Source organism: Nicotiana tabacum, chromosome 23, assembly GCF_000715075.1.
Source record: "Nicotiana tabacum cultivar K326 chromosome 23, ASM71507v2, whole genome shotgun sequence".
In the NCBI taxonomy this organism is placed as follows: Eukaryota; Viridiplantae; Streptophyta; class Magnoliopsida; order Solanales; family Solanaceae; genus Nicotiana; species Nicotiana tabacum.
Genome location: NC_134102.1, coordinates 66,916,194 through 66,933,794, shown reverse-complemented (window position 1 = coordinate 66,933,794; position 17,601 = coordinate 66,916,194).

The window sequence follows — 17,601 nt, the reverse complement described above, 5'->3', positions numbered from 1 at the left end:
AGCAAAAATAGGTCATACTACATAAACCTTAGGTGAGTCGGTCCTTGGCATCGACACACAACTAGGAAAGCCACCCTAATGTCAACGGGTCATACACCCAACGACATGATTTTTGTGGAAAGACAAACAAACCTGACAAGACACTTAAAGAACCAAAGAAAACACTTACCAAAACCTTTCTTTTACCCATAAAATGGAAATAAACCAAAACATCCCCGAGATTAACATGGTGATGGGATCTCCACATAAATTGAAGTAGTAATGGAAGAACATTCACCGGGAATACAGAGATGAGACTCAGACACACCTGGGGGCACTGACCACTTTGCTAAAAATTCGAGTAGACTGGGTGCTCACTTGCCTGCTGATAGAGGTCTGGGATTCGGCTGAAGTGGTGTTCAAGTTTATCGATTGTAAGTTAGTACCGACATTGGAAGAAGTTACTAGTTTCACGGAGCAGACATTCAATGGAAGGAAGCCAATACTACCAGTTACTATGCCCGGTTACAAGTTCTTGGATGCTTTAGGCCTGGCTAACGGTCGAGGTCTGTGAAATATTGAAGACGGATGGGTGAGCCTCGACCAGTTATTCGACATATTTGGACAGCGCGAAAGCTATGAGTGGTATTCAGGAGAGTTTCAGTGTGATCAAGTGACATGGTAGAGTCTCGGGCCTATCACTTTCTCATTGAAACTATTGGTATTATTGGTCTTCCCGCAGAGAAGGGGTCAAATCAACATCAACTTATTACTTGTGGTACTGGCAACCTTCCGCGAAAACATTCAAGCTACTTTGGTGCCGATGCTGCTGGCTGAGATTCTAAGGGATTTTTTCGCATGTGCACGAGGGTATAATTTCTTTAAGGGTTGTAACTTGCTACTTCAGATCTGGGCTAAAGAATATTTCTTCCAGCGAGAGGCCACCATTGACTACTTCCTGGGCGTCAGCAACATGATCCGCAGCTACAACAAGAGGCTGAGACATTAGGTCTCCCCACATGGGCAAAAGGAGTGGAGGGAAATGCTGATTAATCTAAGTGGAGAATGGGTCAGGTGGAAGCTGTCATAATTTAGTAGAAGGGCAATCTTAAAGACTCCTCAGAAATACTTCATTAAGCTAATCGGACTGGAGGGTATCCAACCATACTCACCCTTGCGGGTTCTCAGACAGTTTGGGATGATCTAGAATGTGCCTCTATGGACGAGGACGGCGCTATATGATGATGAGTACAACCGACAGATTCCAATCCCTAGGATAAGAAGGCTCCAAGAAGAGTGGAATGACCTGGTCACAATGCCGATGGGTTAAAACTCGTGGTGCACTCCAGAGTATTATGTCTGGATCAATGAGGATGACAAGCTGGACCGACCAAGCAGAGAGGGTATAGCTTAGCTGGAGGACGCAGTGGCTGCTTTGCAAATCTACCATGAGATTCTGCCACATTACCTTATGACAACCTCAATGCACCGTCAAGAGGTCCCAGGATCCAGCGATTACATGTGGCCACCTGCTGAAGACGATGACCAGGTAGTGGAGTACATCCAGATAGAGACTAGTAAGGAGCCAGAAGTAGATCCAGAGGAAGGGTCCGAGTTCAGCAAAGATGAGGAGGAGTTTGAAGAAGACCCGAAAAAAGATCCGGAGGAAGAACCAGAAGAGGAAGAGGTGATGGGAAACGATTCCGGGGATGGTTACTAGATGTTGGTTGACTTCCCCTTCTTTACCACTTTGTACCCTTATCCCTAGTTTCGTATTTTTCCTAAAGGGCAAGTTGTTCAAGCCCATGCAGTTCTATGAATATCAGAAACAATGATGTAATATTTGTTCCCACTTATCTTCAGTCCAAAATTATCAATGAAAATAAACTTCCTTCGGATCTAAATGTTCCAACTCTAATTGTTTGTCAAACATCTATGATTTTGGACTACCTCCTGAGAGGTCTCACGAATTTTAGGAAAACGCGCTAGCCTAAATGCGTGAATTAATTGCTTTGTGTGATTTCCTGCTTGTATAAATGAAGAAACTAACTCCTGCTTCTTTTTTCTTTCTTTCTTCTTGTTTTTTCTTTTACTATATTATTACTCCCTAAAAGAAACGTTGGTTTGTGTCGACTCGAAACTGGCGGAACCACCATACAATCTAAGATCATAGTCGACAACCCGAGGCGATCGGGAGAGAATAACGATACCAGGAATGATGAACACGTGGCTAGGATGGCACAAGAAATAAAGTCTCTAAGGGAGGAAGTACATCATATTAGGGAACTAGCACATTCGGCCGTGACAATGCTTCCTCAACCTCCTCGCTTTAATTCTTTGGATTCATTCCCGACCAATTTCCTTCCACATCACGCAAAAACAACAACACCCCAACTTCAGTTCCCACAACTCAAGTCATACCTCTAGTAACCCCCAAGAACCCACCAAATCCCCCTATCCACATTCCCTATGTACCACAGTACATTCAAACACCACAAAACCCGCCTATCACCACGAATGCAACTCACACCCCTCCTCGTGATGGAGTCACTTTTACCACTCACCCAAATCAGCAAATACTTGTTGCACATACCGTCGCTCATGAGCGATATCTTCCCCCTGTATATGTCATTTCTGAACCTACCTTTACAATGCCAGTGACAGTCAGGGTGCCTTATGAGATTGACCAATACACCGACTTGGTGAGGAAAGCCAAGCGTAAGGAAGAGGAGTCAGTATCTGAGCAGATATTTTTGGACTTGTACGCATGTTTGGTTGGGGTCCCGGGTGACCCGAGGGCGTTTCGGCGCATTATTTAAAAAATTAAAAAATTGAATTTTAAACTTGAAAGTTTTGAGTTTTCATGATTGATTCTTGATAATTGATGTTATTTTAATGATTTAAGATAGTGATCGAGTATTTATAATGTTATTACACTTGTGTGAATGTTCGAATTGGATCTCGAGGGTCTCAGATGAGTTTCGAATGTGTTTTGGAAGTTTTGAATAGCTAATGCAAAAATCTGGTTTTTTGAACTTGCAGGTCTAGTATTTGTAAAGACCTGATCACAATTGCGAGTCTCGCATATGCTATGTCATGCTCGCAAATGTGAAATGGGACTGGAGACTGAATTTCACATTTGCGAAGGGAAGGTCGCAATTGAGAATAGGGGAAAATCGCATTTGCGATCTGAGTGTCGCTTTTGCGATAACTGGAAGGCTAGGCACAACGTCACAAATGCGAACTTCCAGCATTTGTGATGGATGAGGGCTTCACAAATACGAGGTAGCAGTCGCATTTGCGATACAAGCCAGGCTCAGACACTAAACGCAAATGCAATCAGTGGTTCGCAACATCTGCAACTAGATAAAGGTTGGGGATTTCGGGAGTTAACTCATTTTACACCACTTTTGAACCCTAGACTCACTAGAGGCGATGTTTTGAGAGCAATTTCTTCCCAAATTTATAGGTAAGTAACTTTAACTTGTTTCCAATCAATTTTAATTACTTATCATGAATTTTATCATCAAATCTATAAATTTCAAAGTAGAAGTTGGGGGTTTTGGATAGAATTTAGAAGTTTTGTAAAATTGAGATTTAGACCTCGAATTGAGGTCGAATTTCGGAATAAATCACATATCCAGACTCGGGGATGAATGTACAATAGGGATTTGGTCCTAATCTCGAATTTTGACTATGTGGGCCCAAGTTAACTTTTGTTGACTTTTTCAATTTAGTTAAAGATTGAACATTTTCATTCGTGGGTAACTTCTAAAGCTTGTTTTGAATGGTTTGAACGATATTTGACTAGATTCAATTGGTTTAGAGGCTTGTTCTAAAGGAAAATCTGTGTTGGATTATTGATGTATTCTGAAAAGAGGTAAGTGTCTTGGTCAACATTGATTTGAGGGAAATAAGGTAGAATCGAGTCTATTGCTATGTGAACTATGTGTCGAAGACGGTGTATATGCAAGGTGACGAATGTATATGCGTTGGACATGGGATAAGCATGCGGGTGGAGTTATCTTTACTTGTATCATATTATTTTGTGTATTATATCTTCCATGCTTTAGATAGATTGTTAATTCTTTGATTACTCATTTTTATGTTGTTTCTTATGTTGTTGTACTATTGGGTATTGAGATCGTGGAATATGTTGATTGGTTGTTGACACTAATTCTTGGAAGATTCTCGTATGATGAGTGGTGTTCAAATACTATTATTGAATATGAATTTGCTTCCCATCTTGCTTGGTATTGTGTTGTTGTGATTGCTTGGTGAGGAAGAGTGAAAAGTACGAAGGGTGTTGTCATGACTTATTTGCATATTGATATCATTGCTTGAGTGAATGTGAGTATAACACGAAGGCTGATGCCTACACTTGCTTTTATATTTATTATCATGTGAGGATGAGAGAAGCACGAAGGGTGATACCATGTGTTGACGGCCAATTTTGACTCTCCCTTTTAAAATTTATTTATTTATACTTAAATATTTACAATGAATGTTTTGAAAAGATTTTCTATCAATAAATTCTTATTTTACAAAATTGATTAAGTATTAGTTTTGAAATTAATAACCTAATACAAACATTATGTAATGATAAATATACTTATTACTTTTAATATCATTAAGGCAATTCTAAAATACACCATCTAGGCTTTATAATTTATTTAATGAATTATTTCTTACATTCTGATTAATTAGATTATTATGTTCAAAATTAGTGTTATATTTTAGGAGATAAAGTATTTTATAAATAATTAATTATAATAATTAGTAGTATATTTGGTAATTATAATTTTACTATTTTTTATTGAAAATAATTAAGTTTATTTAAATTAATTTTAAAAGGGTTAGAAGACCAAAATGCTACAATTGCACATCTCCAATTAAACACAAGATGGCCATCTTTTAAACTAATTTATGCCCAATACCAAGCTCAATCCAGAACAATACCCAGCCCGGACACCCCTCTCTTTCCATCTTGGCGATCCGCGTTCCTCTCCCTAAACTAATCTGAGCACACCACATCACCCTCTAATCCTACTCACAAAAAAACACAAACGATTTGAGCTGTAGATCCAAACCATCGACCGTCCACAATTATCCCTATTTTCTCTTTTAATTTTGACATGTTATAAGATATTATCTCCGCCGTTGGATCACACAGATCCAACAGTTCCCGTATTTTCCCCAAATTGATTTCTTTAAACACATAAACCCCCGATTTATCAGGGTCGTTGATAAAATGATCAAACGCTCCATATTCCATCTCTTAATCATAACCCTCAGAGACCAACCCCAATCCCCTAACCCTAAATCATTTCTCCTTTGACCCCGCCACCCTTCTTTCCCTTTTCTCTCTCACTTCTCTCAATCTCACAGACATGGCCAGCAAAGAAACCTTGCACAAATTCGTGCAAGGCTTCAAATCAACCAGAGATTCATACCTTCTGTCCCTCATATCCGCAATAACAACATTAGTCTCTGTATCCTAAAGTTGTTATAATTCCAAACTATGTGCCTTATTTGTCTATGAAGTGTATGATTTCTGTTGTTTTCAACCATAACAACATAAGTATTGCTACTTCCATATGAACCTAAAAGTCTGATTTTCAAAACCTATTCATGTGTGTGCTTCACTCATTTAATGTTGAAGTATAGGGACTGTTTCTATGTGTCTATTTCGTTGTTATTCTGCTAAGGAAAGTAGGCTTCTGTGGTAGGAAATGTCATAGTAGTTGATTTGCATTTAAATGACTTCATTGGCATTCAAACCTATAGCGAAGAGTTAGTCGTTAGTGGTTAAAGGTACTTGGGAGTAGATTTTAACTCTAGGTTGGACTGCTCTCCCCGGTACAAGCATTGTCCTGGGCCTTGAGACCCTTGGGAACTTTGAAGTTTCGGGGGATTCAAAGGGGGAATCGACCTTGAGTAGAACTCTCTCCTTAGCTTTTAGTTCATTGACACTTATTACTCTCTTTGGGTTTGGTGTTTAATGGAAACGAAAGGTATTCAATGTGGATCATTCACTTTTGTTTCACTGTTTATTCTACTAAGATTAGTGTTTGCCTTACATACTAGTATTATTCGACAGTACTAACGTCCCTTTTGTCGGGGGCGCTACATCTTTGAATGGATATAGGTAGTTCCATCGCAGATAGTGCCGATCGCAGATAGTGGTGCTCTCTTTCTCTCCTCACAGCAGTTTTGGTGAGCCCCATTTCTCCCAGGGGTCATGTAGTCCTTCTTTTGTATAAGTTTTCACATTTTGAGGTATAGACGGGGCCTTGTTGCCGGCATTGTCATGTTGCTCTTTTGTATCCTTAGAGGCTCCGTAGACATTTTTGTGGGTCATGTATGTATGTTGGGGTGGTCGTTGGATCGAGTTGTATTTTGGAAACTCAACTATGGTATAATGCATATAATGAAAAATGAACTAGTAACGTTTATAAATTTATATAACTGATCTCTCCCCTGGTTAACAAATGGTGACGAATTCCCTTTTTGGATCATGAATGAGTAGGGTAGGAAAGGTTTACAAGGCTTGCTCGATCGGGTTCACTCGGTTGAGCGCCGGTCACGCTCCCCGAGGTTGGGGCGTGACATTGGATCTATACGGTAACTGCATTCCCAAGTTTTGTTCAGTCTCTTCCATTTTTGTGGTCTGCATGATTTCCACTACATGGAAAGCAACTCCGTCTAGCCCTTCAATAAATGTAACAACATGCTTCAAATAAGTGTAGTGACCCAACTCTCCAATGACCACGATCTCCTGACATGCCCACTCAAATTTCATGCATTAGTGCAGGGTAGATGGGACAATCCTTGCCATGTGTATCCAGGGCCTTCCCAGCAGCATGTTGTATGAAGAGGAGATATCCATTGCTTGAAAAAATATGGGAAATTCAACCGGCCCGATCTAAAAATCCAAATAAATTTCTCCAATAACATCCTTATGCAAACCATCAAAGGCCCTTACCCATACATGGCTTTCCTTGACTGCCCTCAAATGGATTCTCAACTCCCGTAAAGTAGAAAGCGGACAAATGTTGACTCCTGACCCTCCATCAACCAGCAATCGGGACACCACTTTGTCCCCGCATTTGATAGTGATATGAAGGGCTTTGTTGTGACTTACGCCTTCGAGGGGAAATTCGTCTCTTCTGAAAGCGATCATATTTGCTTAGACCATTTTCCCGATTGTCAAGGCCAGCGCCTCACTGGTGGTGTTTCTTGGTACACTTACCCCGCTTAGTACTTTTAACAGGGCATCCTTATGACTGTCGGAGCTCATCAACAAGTTCATGATTGATATTTGTGCTGGAGTTTTCTTTAGCTTCTCTTTCACGGAGTACTCTTTAGTCGACATTTTCTTCCAGAATTTGGCGGATTTTGGGTCTGTTATGTTCCTTCTTAGAATCTGTTCTTTTCCCTAGTTCCCTCGATTTGCATCTTCAGGAGCGTAGCATCTCCCAGACCTAATCATACCATGTGCTGCGACAGAGTCTGTCATCTTGGCCCTCCCCTTCTGCTGGTACGTCCATGGGACTATTTTGTATTCCCGACTCTCTTCGTCCCTTGTAGCAATATTAGGTTGTCGCTGGTAAGTTTGAACTGTCACCGTAGGTCTCACTTGTACGATAATCATTGTATCCCTTTGGGGTGAGATCCTGGTGGCTACTGCATTTCCTATTGCGACAATCGTTTCTTTCAGATCATATTCTTTGTCCAATGCGATCACATTAACCCCCTAATTTCGATGAATTGGCAGCGGATTGCGATTCATATTGGGCGGCGTCAGAGTGCACTAAATAGCTCCGCTCTTGATCAGTGTTTCAATCTCACTTTTTAGCTTACAACAATCTTCAATATCATGCCCAGGCATGTTAGAATGGTACACATGCTTTTTAGTTGCATCAAAATACTTGAAGGGATACTTAGGAACCCTTTCTTCCATTGGATGTATCAATCCTGCTCTTCCCAATCTCTCGAACAATTGGTCCAGAGGCTCAGCAATCAGGGTATAATATCTGGGACCCCTCTTCAAAATTGGGACGAGGGCATGGTGCATAAGTAGGTCATTTTTGGTGGGTAATGGTTTGGACAAGAGCATATGGTCGTTGCGGGTTCAGGTTGTTGTGGGCTTGAGGAGGGCTGTATTAGGGTTGGGGGTGGTAATATGGCTGGGTGTTATGGACTGGAGCGTAAGTGGGTGTTGGTGAATGGTTGTTTAGAGAATAGGAAGTGTTTCCGTGATGTGGGTTGGGTTGATAGTAAGGGATGACTGCTGAGACCTCCTCCTTCTTCTTCTTTCCAGTACCGATTAACCCTGATTGGATTGCCTTGCTGGCCGCTTGCAGTGCTGCCATGGATTGTACTTTACTAGATTTTATACCCTCTTCTAAGAAAACTCCCATCTTAACTAGCTCGGGGAATTTCTGTCCCATCATTTTTTTGAAGTATATCCCTTCCTAGGCTATGATTAAATACTTGGTTAATTCACTGTTGTCCAGCGGAGGTTGCGCCCTGGTGGCCTCTGATATCCACCGACGTGCATATTCTTGGAATGACTCGGATGGCTTTTTCTGCAAGTTCACCAGTATGAACCTATTGGTAGTGATCTCTGTGTTGACATACGGAAGGATACACATATCCTCTAAGTCCAAAATTTCACTTCCCTGGGCGACTTGGAGGTTCTTCATTTATTTTCTATCTACCGAAAACGTCAAAATATCGATCCGAGGTCGTTTATAGGAAACGTTGATCGTGGTCAACTCTAGTTGTTTTTAAAGCCAAAAATCACTTTGTCTTTAAATTTTTACATATGAACTTTCGGGAAAATAACACGGACCATGGTTAAAGTTGTTAAGTAAACCTTACAAAAGTATTAGTCTGAAGAACAGGCGATTTTAGAGGATTGATTTGACTTGCTAAGGTAAGTATTTTGCCCAATTTTCGATTGAGGAAAATAACCCTTAGGATTTGGGAAAAATATATATGCGAGGTGATGAGCGCTTATGTTGGTGTTATGGGTGATTCATGATCGGGATAGACTTTAGCCTTTCTTATGCCTTATTTGATTCTGTGCCTCGATGATTTATGTTTCAAAATAAATTGTATAACTGCGCGAGCTATTCTTGCATGCTAGAAATCATTTTTAGTCTTATTTTATCGTATTGGGTCATGATGGGCTATTCGTGAGATTATTGATTTACCTGATTTAGCCTTAGACATACTTATTACCATGAGCACACATCTGCACTTTTATTGATTTTGTTCATGTGCATCTTTTTAATTGTTTTACGAGTATATGCATTCCTAGAGATGGATGAGCTGTTTCGGACTGTTATGAATATGGCACATTTGGATATTTTGAACGGATTGATATGGATATGGCACGATATTTTCGCCATGCGATGATTGTAATGTGATATTGTTTTGTTTTGATAAAAGGTCTTTACTGTGCAATGATTGTGATGTAATGTTATTTTGGAATGAGGTATTTGTTGTGCATTGGACGTGCTATCCACATACCGTTCATCGTGTGAATTTGAATCCATTCCCCTAGGGTCTCCCTCTGATGTTTCTCTCTTGATGGCATATATGCATGTTGTGAGAAATCGACGGGTTTATGGTTGATTATAATGTGGGATCCGATATGATGAGTTGTTGAGTATAAAGATGGAAGCTTTAACCATTCAAGTGAATCTTTTATGCCATATCATACATACTATATGCTTTCTGTGTCTATATTTTAACATGCTACTTGATGCCTCTGTTATATGCTTTGGACTTGTTAATCGAGATAGAACTATCCATGTTGATATGATATTCTGGGATATATCTATTGTTGATTTCGTGTCTCTTTTTGTTATCTTGCTATATATGCTTGGATTGTATAGGTTTACTTGGTGGTAAGTAATGCATGACTTGAACCTCGTCACTACTTTACCGAGGTTAGTTTTGATAATTAATGAGAACATGTTGTTTGTACCCATACTATATTTCTGCACGTTTTTGTGCAGATTCTGGCATTGGCTCGAGTGGACCTTAGGAAGGTGCCTAATATCTAACCGAGGAGACTTGAGGTAGTGCTGCTTGATCGACCCTAGACACTTGGAGTCCCCTCCATTTCCATTATCATACTGTTATTTATATTTCAGATAGTATTATTATTATTGAGATATTCTGTTTCATCTTATCTTAGAGCTCATGACTACGTACTACTAGGTTTGGCGGATTTATTATTGTGGTATCACTGTATTTACTGTTGTAGAAAGTCTTATTCCGCTTATTTATGCTATCTTGGACTTATTATATCTTGTTATGCTTAGCTTGATCTATGCTATAATATTGGATTACCTAGCTATATCCATTAGGTGCCATCACAACTATTGGCGGAATTTTTGGTCGTGACATTATACCTCCAAAGCATAGAAACATGAAATACTAAATGTATCCCGATAGGCTAGGAGGCAAAGCAAGCCTATAAACAACCTCACCATCACACCGTTCTAGGGTAAAATTTTTAAAAGTCCTTATCACCCTTAATAAATGTCACATCACGAACCTTCTTGTCTGTATAACTCTTATGTCTACTCTGAGCTATCTGAATTCTTGAATCAACCTCACCTTCTCCAAAGCATCATGTACCAAGTATGTACCCAACAACCTAGTCTCGACATGCTTAAACCAACCAATAAGTGAACGACATTCTCTTCCATACAAATCCTCATATAGGACCATTTGTATGTTGGACTGATACTGTTATTTTAAGCAAACTCCACCAAAGGAAAGAACTGAGACCTACAAAGTCAATCACACAAGATCTTTACATATTCTCAAGAATTTGAATAGTCCGCTCAGACTGACCATCCATTTGTGGGTGAATAGTTATGCCAAGCTCAACCTGTGTACCCAACTCCTGCTGAATAGCTCTTCAAAAGTGAGATGTGAACTTAGTGCCACAGACTGAAATAATATAAATAGGCATGCCATGCAAATGAACTACCTCTCGGATGTAAATCTGAGCTAACCTCTCCGAAGTATAAGTATCCAACATCGATATGAGTGTGCGGACTTGGTCAACTTATCCACAATGACCTAAATAGCATCAAACTTACTCAAGGTACGTGGTAATCCTATCACAAAGTCCATAGTGATACACTCCCACTTTCACTGCGGTATAACCATATTCTACGTCAAACCACCTAGTTTCTGGTGTTCATACTTAACTTGCTGGCAATTCAAACACCATGAAACAGGACCGAAAATCCTTCTTCATCCTCCATCACCAATAATGTTGCTTCAAGTCAAGATACATCTTCGTAGCACTTGGATGAATAGAATATCACAAACTATGAGCCTCCTAAAGTATCAACTCCCTCAATCCATCAGCATTAAGAACACAAAGCTGACCTTGAAGTCGCATAACACCATCATCTCCAATAACTATCGTATAGCATCACCTCATTGCATTATGTCCTTAAGCAGTAACGAATGAGGATCCTCATACCGGCGAGCCTTAATGCGCTCAAACAAGGACGGCTGCGTAACAACACAAGTAAGAACTCTACTAGGCTCAAAAATGTCCAATATCAAAGATCTATTGGCCAAGTCCTAATAATCATAGCTAAAAGGCATCTCCTCAGCTGGAATATGCCAAACTAACCATACTCCCCGCCTTTCTACGCAAGGCATCCATTGCCACATTTGCCTTACTTGGATGATATAACATAGTGATATCATAATCCTTAAGCAACTCAAGTCACTTCTGCTACCTCATTGTAAGGCGGAGCAAATCCGCCAAGATTGCCTTAGTTCAGATTGTTCTTTGCAACTCGGGAACATGAAGTTGGAATCGCTAGTAATCGCGGATCAGCATGCCGGAGTAATTCAAATCCTTCTATTTGAATAAATGCTGAATACTGTGATGATCAGCATAAACCTCACATGACACACTGTATAAGTAATGCCTCCAAATCTTAAGTGCATGTATAATCACCATTAATTCCAAATTATGAACTGGATAATTCTTCTCATGAGGCTTCAACTGCCGTGATGCATAATCACTCACCCTACCATCCTACATCAATTCCGGACCAATAACAACGCGTGAAGCATCACAATATATTGTGTATGCCCTAAACTTGTGGGCAACACCAACATTGGGATTGTAGTCAAAGTAACCTTGAGCTTTCGATAGCTCTCTTCACATTCATCAGACCATCTAAAATGAAAACTTTTCTGAGTCAGCTTAGTCAACGGAGCTGCAATGGATGAAAATTCCTCTACAAATGATAATAGTATCTTGCTAAATCCAAGAAACTCTTGATCTCTATAGCTGAGTAGGTCTAGACCAAATCTGAACTGCCTCAATCTTCTTGAGATCTACCTTACTACCATCACCAGACACTACGTGACCGAAGAATGCAACTGATTCCAACTAAAACTCATATTTAAAAACTTAGCGTAAAGCTTCTTTTTTTTCAAGGTCTGAAGCACAATCCTCAAATATTGCTAGAATCCCGAATAAAAACCAAATATGCTAGATATCCCTTCTCAACCATACACTGAGCTTTCAAGAACGAAACTACCTTACTTGTAGAATGACCAAGTGACCATCTCCACTCCAATCTAGGCAACCCTAGCATGGATAAAATCACAGTCTTGGTGTGACGATCCAAGATAGCATGATACGGAAATAACCAATTCATACCAAAAATCGCATTAAAATCTACCATGTACAACAACAATAGACTCATCGTATCATATCCTCTAACAATAAATACATAAGATTGATAAACCTGATCCACTATAATAGAATGTGCAACGTGCGTAGACACATAAACAAGTATATCCAAAGAATCACAAGACATACCCTAATATGATGTAAAGTAAGAGAGCACACACAAATAAGTAGAACCCGGATCGAAGAATACCAAGGATGAAATACGGTTACTCCAAGTATCTTTTTTGCTAGGCCGCAAGGAAGAGATATGGCATATACTTTTTCAACATGTGTTACACACTTCTTCTACCCAGTAGTCTTTTGCCAAAATCACAAAATTGTAGAAGGGATGCATTAAGTGGTTCCTCGCCAATCATACAGACATCTCGCACATGTATCTTCTTAGAGATATTAAGACCGTTTGAACTCTATGGAAAACCTGCAAAAGAAAAAGATTTTGGAGCCTTCAATATCATCTACAGGATATTTCTAAATGGATATCGGTGCCAATGGAATGACGCTTCAATGTGGCTTGGCAGACATCGGCAGCAGCATAACCATATAGTTTGACAAAACGGTGCTAATAGCATGAAGTCCAACTGATGGTCAATTTGATATTGAACAAAAGCTTCCATCCTCGAAATCTACATGTTTGAAGCTCCTATTATTGGTGCAGTCCCTCAATATTCTGAAAATAAAGAGATAAAAGAATAAACAAATTCCTTTTGGCACTTAAAGTGCCTATTCTGAACCCAGCCGCAGTTCTCTCTCGCTAATCTTGAAAGAATGCACCTCCAAAACTCCAGGCCAAGAGTGTGAAGTCAAATAAAAGCAACATTACTTAGATGTGATTTCACGATGCCATCTAACTTGGTTGCCTCCACCTAGAGATTTGGGAAAGTTAGTGATGGCATCGGGTCCTTTAATTTGAGCATGACGACTCGTGATCACCCAAATAATGGAAGGGATCTTGAGAATTGAAAGCTCGCCATAAAGTAAGATGCAATGAAGCTTCGATTAGTTCCACATCCTGATGAAATCGAGATAGATGGGTTTATGTTTCAGAATTACATGCCTCTAATGCTGTCCTATGTTTATTTTCATCATGAGGTTTGGCTCATTAATTATTAACCTAAAGGATTCAAATTACTTAAGGTGAAAGAGACCATTACATAGAAGGAAACTAAAGGAGTTGGGAACTTCAGTTAGCCTCCGTTTGCATTGCTTCTAGCTTTTAAAGTACAAAAAAGGTTGTACTACTTCGGTTTCACTTATAGAAAAGATTCTAGATTCTTTTCTAAGTGTAAGTACTCAACTTGTCCAGCATGGATGCTACTTCTCATGTACAATTCTATCATTCTAACAATGATCAAAGACGTATTGCTATAAATTATCCTCCAATCTTAAAGGGAGAGGCGTCCAATTAGCTTGTTTGTTAGTTACAACAAAATGTGGCTCCGTTTGCTTAGTGGATGCGTATAAAATTTTAGCTAAATATATTAAACTATTCTAAACTTAATCACTCTAAAGAAAATTCTAGATCACTCTACTGGTACTTCAAGCCTTATCTCTATGGCTCGCCAAGTATAAGGCGCGACAAAACTTGAAGTAGTGGGCATTTGGAAGCATAAAATATTTAATTGAATTTTCAAAGTCCAATTACACGTATCGATCCATTTTCATTTGGGTTAAACATTAATTTTAAATTTAACAATTAAATAAGTCCATTTTATTTTCAAGCCCAAGGTTCATTTCATCTTAAGGCCTAGACTCATGCCATGTGTCAAGTGGCATGACATGTCCGATCAAATTTAAAGCCAACAAAATAATGCCATATGTTAAAATAATATGGCAATCCAAATTAAAATTATAGGCGATCAAAGGCCGGTAAGTAACCAAAATGATATATCTTGGCAAATTACATGCAACCTCATTACACAACTTATGTGCTATGTTTGATGACTCACATGTGTTAATCAGAATCAAACAAGAGAGTTCATACGTAACTATCTACCATTTACCACTATAAATAAAGGGGTTACATAACTCTCTGTGCGATATTAGAGTTGGAAACAAGCATTCCACAGTTGTTTAAGGTATCCGCAAACATAGAGATCAATCATCAGCTATATAGTTCTTCAACAAGAACGGAGTGGTCAACGGAGTTCTTCCCGGAGATTAACCCAAAATGTCGAGGTGCTACCCAATATTCTTGGTGATTCGCGAAAGACACTGCTCAAACCTTTGAACTACAGAAAAGTTTAGAGAAGAGAATCAAGGGAAAAATAAAATTGTACTCACAAAGATATTATTTTTACATATTTTGTTTGTTACAAACTGGTATTTTTAATACTCTTGATATATATTGTGTAGTATATTATGATAGTATATTATGATTACTGGTATGTTAAATGAAATTCACAATATTCTCGGTATACGGTGTAGTATATGATTACAAGTATTACTATTGACTCATGGTATACAATGATTACTGGCAGCTAAACATTATTCATAATGTTTTTGGTATACTGTGTAGTATACCATAATTATAGTTGAATCATGATATGCTGTGATTATTGTTGAATTATGGTATGTTGTGATTACTGGTATGTTCAATAGTATTTACAATATTTTTGGTATGTAGTATAGTATACCAAGATTACTGTTGAATCATAATATATACTGTGATTACTATTGAATGAGTAGTATACTATAATTATTAGTATGTTAAATGGTACACTATTATTGGGATACTGTAATTACTGGTATGTTAAACAGTATTCACAGTATTTTTGGTATACTGTATAGTATATCATGATTACACTTGCATCATGAGATAATGTGAGTAATGTTGAGTCATAGTATATTGTATTACTAGTATGTTAAATGGTATTCAGAAAATTAAACGAAAGACTCGACACAAATTATTGATTTAAGAAAGACCTAAAATTTGTTAGAAAATTGTTTTAAAAATGTAATCTACAAATATAAAATAAAAATATAAAATATTTAAAAAGTGATATAGCAACCCTCCATAATTGTAGTGGATTATTTATGTAGAAAGTGTCGCAGTAAATTTTAGGACTCGCTATTTGACTAGAAAGACAAAATAAAAATAAAAAATTGGACGGAGGAACTTTATGGAACAAATGCACAAAAAATAAGATTAAATGATGATGATGATGATGATGATGAAAGAAAGCAAAGAATAGTGACAAATATTTTGGACGAAGAGGTTTTACTAAAAGAATAATATTAAGAAATATAAAAAATACAGTGAAAACCAATAAAATCTAAATAAGAAAACAATAAAGTGAAAAAGAGTGAGATATTATTACTAGAAAGAACAAAAAAATAAAAAAAGAAAATAATTAAGAAAATAACGACAAAAAAAAAAAGAAAAAAAATTAAAACAAAGTGTAGAAATTTATTAGAAAGAAAAAACTAAAGTGAAAATGCAACAATAAAATGGGGGAAAAAGTATAAAAAAAAAAAAAAAAAAAAGTGACACGGTATTTCTTGTTAATCATAATCGATAATGATTGTGTAAAAAGTGTCTCAATATAAATTTTTGGACTTGGCTATTTATTAATTGAAAAGAACAAAAGAAAAAGTGAAAGAACGTGATAAAAGTTTTGGACGGAAAATTTTTACTAAAACAATAACAATAAAATAAGATAAAATGATAATGAAAAAGGAAAAAGTGAAATAGAGTGACATTCATTATCCATAAATAGAACAACTTTTGAGAAACATTTCATGGTCATTACTATTAGTTTTTGAGAGACTATAGCACATAAGAGAGGTTTGAGAGGGTAGCCACTTTGGGAGGAAAGAGAGAAAATATCGTTCCTTTTCTCCAAAAAATTATGTGCCAACCAGCCAACTTCAAGTCATGTTTCCCAATTTATTCACAATTAGATTGAGCTGAAATATTGAGTGTATTCCTAATATTTTGGTCTTTAATTTGAACAGTGAAGCTTGAATTTGGAAATCCTTAGCTTTAGATTTTGACTGTGAATATTTGCTCAGTTTCAAGTGATTTCTCCTCTTTCTTAATTAATTTATTATTGTTCTTGTTGCTCCGTTTTTGGAACATATTTTGTAACCTATTTGAAGAACTTTTATAACCTTCTTATTGTTATAATGGAGTTTTTAGATCTCTATGATCCCCCAGTTTTTACCTTTGGTTTGAAGAGTTTATCATATTAAAATTTGGTGTTCTTTAATTTTTTATTTTATTTTTGTGTTTGCCTCTTTTAGACATACGAGTGGTATTAGAGCCAATAGTTTTAGAGGGACGAATATGGAGATGACGGAGTGATCATGTGAGGCCTGACTTAGTACATTTACCCCGCCTATGAATAGATTACTACCTTTATCTCGAAGAAGCTAGCTTTTGGGTTTCACTGGCCAAAAAGATACTCGGATGATGTAGCTGACACATAGTTATTTGAACCAAAACGAACATTATTACACCATGTTACGTATATTGGAGCCCGTTTAGACCACCACTACCCACTCAAAGTTAGATCACCACATTAATATAATATAAACATATAAGCCAGATCACCACAATAACATAATATAAACATATAAGCCAAGCAATTCTTCTTGACAATAGAGATGATTTTGAGTTTTCCTTTTAAAAAATAAGATCAATACTCCATGGATAATTGGCATAATATAAAGTAGAACTTAATAGGGCGGTTGATGAGCTTTCTTTTTGTCTTTTAAAAATAATTTACAACTAATAAGTCCCGGCTGGATTAGATATCATCCAATCCAATACTACAATCACACATTTAATCAGTTTATAAATTTACTTGAGTTGGTATTGTCAATCCTGACGGTACATGTGATTTACTAAAATTTGTCATTTGTAG